The following is a 4,780-nucleotide window of genomic DNA, read 5'->3' as shown; positions in this document are numbered from 1 at the left end:
AGCGGTGTAGCAGTATGTATTACTAGCGGTGTACTAGCTGTAGTAGTATGTATTACTAGCGGTGTAGCAGTATGTATTACTAGCGGTGTACTAGTTGTAGTAGTATGTATTAGTATAATGTATTACTGGTATGACTGTAAATCACTACCACATTGTGGTTCTAACTGAAACCATCATAGATACTGTCACATCGGGGGGTGACGATGACAACGGGCCCTCTTCCTGTTCATAACACTGTAACAGCGGCAGGTAGCCTCGCGGTTAAGAGCGTCGGGCCAGTAACCCGAAAGGTTGCCGTGTCGAATCCCCGAGCTGACTAGGTAATACATCTGTTGTTGTGCCCTCGAGCAAGGAAGACACTTAACCCTAATGGCTCTGGATAAGAGCGTCACTAAATGATTGTAGGTCGTGTACTGTGACAGGTCAGTGCTATTCCTGTTCATAAGTGATGCTTATTACTGTGACAGGTCAGTGCTATTCCTGTTCATAAGTGATGCTTATTACTGTGACAGGTCAGTGCTATTCCTGTTCATAAGTGATGCCTATTACTATAACAGGAGATCAGTGCTATTCCTGTTCATAAGTGATGCTTATTACTGTAACAGGAGATCAGTGCTATTCCTGTTCATAAGTGATGCTTATTACTATAACAGGAGATCAGTGCTATTCCTGTTCATAGGTGATGCTTATTACTGTGACAGATCAGTGCTATTCCTGTTCATAAGTGATGCTTATTACTGTGACAGATCAGTGCTATTCCTGTTCATAAGTGATGCTTATTACTATAACAGGAGATCAGTGATATTCCTGTTCATAGGTGATGCTTATTACTGTGACAGATCAGTGCTATTCCTGTTCATAAGTGATGCTTATTACTATAACAGGAGATAAGTGCTATAACTAGAATCTTATGAATCTCATGTCATCATCATCTCAGAGACATTTGTGAGTGGCATTGGGTGACATAGGGTCCTATTCCTGCCTATAAGGGATGCTGCATAACAGGTTATAATGCCATAACAACATGACTATAAAGCCATCACATTCTTACAGACAAAGGTACTAAACAGAAGAAGTTGCCCCTAGGCACTGATTCTGGGTCAGACATTAGTTGCATCCCCCTACCAGTTAAAATTACTGTTGGGGCTAGGTGATCTGATCCTAGATCTGTGGTTAGGGACAACAGTAGAAATTCCCACCAAGGGCAATGTGACGAGGAGATATAACTGGACAGAGATGAGAGATGTATAGTGAATAGGTTGTACACTGCATTTGACCAGGCCCCATAGGGCCCTATAGGAGATCATTCAGAGATACTGTGAGTTAGAGAGAGATACTGTTTACTGGGGACCTGGATGAAACTGCTGTCTTTAAGGCACTTTATTAAACACACACACACACACACACGTGCACTCAAACACACACACACACACACACACACACAGGTGCACTCAAACACACACATAAGCACACTCATCTAAGACAAACAAACAAACCCTACAGGTAACTTTAGGCAGTTATCTGTATGTAAATAGGGCCGTTTGGGGGCCACACCCCCACAGTGAGTTCCAGTGAGTCAGGATGCCTTTCCCTCTGTGGCCTCCAGGGGGCAGCATGGTACTGTGTGTGTTTGGGAGACTGGTCATTATGAATGAGTAACATGATTATTAACAGACACTTATGTCTCTGTGTGACTGAGAGGATTCATTCATAAATCCTACTGTGAGGTTGTGTGCGTGTTTGTGAGTGTGTGTTTCAGTTAGTTGTTTGACTGTATTTGATAGGCCATTATTAAAGAGTGGTATTGGGAACCACCCCTTGTACACATGCACACACACACACACACACAATCTCTAGGAATGGAAATGAGATTGTAGGACCCAGCTCTGTGCGGCTGTACATGTATGGGTCTGTATTTTGTAGATTGTTTTTTGAATTAAAATACTAATAATTAATAACTGTCATTTCCTCTGTGGTGTGTGTGTGGGGGGGGGGGTGAACATAATGGATCTCCTTGCTGACATGTGTCCAGGGTCTGTCTGTTTATTGATACTCTGTCTCCCCCTATTGGTCGTGGTGAGCAGTGCTCTTCAGTTCTGAAGCTCCGTCTTCACTCATCACCTGGTGAGGAGCTCTGAAATATGGTTCTCTTTAAGGTATCAGAAAGCCGTTGAACCAGAAACACACTGACGGCCAAGGTAGGCTACTTAGCAACTCTGACTAAAATGTTGGCCGTCCTCGCTTTCAACAACCGGAGACAACCGTCCTCTCTTTCACAACCAGAGACAACAGTCCTCTCTTTCACAACCGAAGACAACCGTCCTCTCTTTCACAACCGGAGACAACCGTCCTCTCTTTCACAACCGAAGACAACCGTCCTCTCTTTCACAACCAGAGACAACCGTCTTCTCTTTCACAACCAGAGACAACCGTCCTCTCTTTCACAACCGAAGACAACCGTCCTCTCTTTCACAACCGGAGACAACCGTCCTCTCTTTCACAACCGAAGACAACCGTCCTCTCTTTCACAACCGAAGACAACCGTCCTCTCTTTCACAACCGAAGACAACCGTCCTCTCTTTCACAACCGGAGACAACCGTCCTCTTTCACAACCGAAGACAACCGTCCTCTCTTTCACAACCGAAGACAACCGTCCTCTCTTTCACAACCGGAGACAACCGTCCTCTTTCACAACCGAAGACAACCGTCCTCTCTTTCACAACCGAAGACAACCGTCCTCTCTTTCACAACCGGAGACAACCGTCCTCTCTTTCACAACCGGAGACAACGTCCTCTCTTTCACAACCGGAGACAACCGTCCTCTCTTTCACAACCGGAGACAACCGTCCTCTCTTTCACAACCGGAGACAACGTCCTCTCTTTCACAACCGGAGACAACCGTCCTCTCTTTCACAACCGGAGACAACCGTCCTCTCTTTCACAACCGGAGACAACCGTCCTCTCTTTCACAACCGGAGACAACCGTCCTCTCTTTCACAACCGGAGACAACCGTCCTCTCTTTCACAACCGGAGACAACCGTCCTCTCTTTCACAACCGGAGACAACCGTCCTCTCTTTCACAACCGGAGACAACCGTCCTCTCTTTCACAACCGGAGACAACCGTCCTCTCTTTCACAACCAAAGACAACCGTCCTCTCTTTCACAACCAAAGACAACCGTCCTCTCTTTCACAACCGGAGACAACCGTCCTCTCTTTCACAACCGGAGACAACCGTCCTCTCTTTCACAACCGGAGACAACCGTCCTCTCTTTCACAACCGGAGACAACCGTCCTCTCTTTCACAACCGGAGACAACCGTCCTCTCTTTCACAACCGAAGACAACCGTCCTCTCTTTCACAACCGGAGACAACCGTCCTCTCTTTCACAACCGGAGACAACCGTCCTCTCTTTCACAACCGGAGACAACCGTCCTCTCTTTCACAACCGGAGACAACCGTCCTCTCTTTCACAACCGGAGACAACCGTCCTCTCTTTCACAACCGAAGACTTCCTGTTTTGATTGGTCTGCCAACACCACATGGACATTGAGGAGCTGCTCCAATGTTTAAATTAAATGTCAACCCTAATCCTCCAATCCAATAGCTCATCTACTTGACAAATTCATTCTGACAATATCAAATCTTATTTGTCACATACACATGGTTGGCAGATGTTAATGCGAGTGCAGCGAAATGCTTGTGCTTCTAGTTCCGACAATGCAGTAATAACCAACGAGTAATCTAAGCTAACAATTCCAAAACTACTACCTTATACACACAAGTGTAAGGGGATAAAGAATATGTACATAAAGATATATGAATGAGTGATGGTACAGAGCAGCATAGGCAAGATGCAGTAGATGGTATCAAGTACAGTATATACATATGAGATGAGTCATGTAGGGTATGTAAACATGATATTAAGTAGCATTGTTTAAAGTGGCTAGTGATACATTTTTACATCAATTTCCATCAATTTCCATTATTAAAGTAGCTGGAGTTGAGTCAGTATGTTGGCAGCAGCCACTCAATGTTAGTGGTGGCTGTTTAACAGTCTGATGGCCTTGAGATAGAAGCTGTTTAACAGTCTGATGGCCTTGAGATAGAAGCTGTTTAACAGTCTGATGGCCTTGAGATAGAAGCTGTTTTTTTTTCTTCTCATCACTAGACTGAATCCCACCTCTCAGCAACATGCTCTGCCTATATGACTAACAATGTCTTCTGGTGCTGAGAGGTGGGATTGTTACCAGGCCTCTCATCCTACTAAAACATGTTGCTCTGTTGCCCTCAGCGACAGTTAGACTTGTTGTTCATGTTTTGCTGTGTTCTAGAGTACTATGGGATGTATAGCTTTCTTATTCTTGACACTTCTCCCAGTCATATTTAAGTGATGGTTAGACTGTTGTTGTTCATGTTTTGCTGTGTTCTAGTGTACTGTGGAATATGTAGCTTTCCTATTCTTGACACTTCTCCCAGTCATATTTAAGGTTAGAACTACCTTTCTAAGTGTTCTGATACTTCTAGTTTGGAGTTGTATTTTTACGATAACATAGCTACAGTATTTCACCTTTTAATGTGTATAGTATTGCTTACTAGGTGTTGTCCAATCAATTGTGTAACCATTCCCTCTTCCAATTAGGGCTGATTGAAAAGCTGTTCAAAAGAGAACATTCCTTTTCTTGTTCTCCCTGACGAAGGCCCTGCAGCCCAAACGCATCGGTTTCTTAAAAACGTAGTTTCTATTGAACATGCCAGACTAATAAAGGCATTTTAATA

Source organism: Oncorhynchus clarkii, chromosome 13 (assembly GCF_045791955.1).
Source record: "Oncorhynchus clarkii lewisi isolate Uvic-CL-2024 chromosome 13, UVic_Ocla_1.0, whole genome shotgun sequence".
Classification (NCBI taxonomy): Eukaryota; Metazoa; Chordata; class Actinopteri; order Salmoniformes; family Salmonidae; genus Oncorhynchus; species Oncorhynchus clarkii.
The sequence above is the reverse complement of the archived record's forward strand: the minus strand, read 5'-3'. Positions refer to the sequence as shown.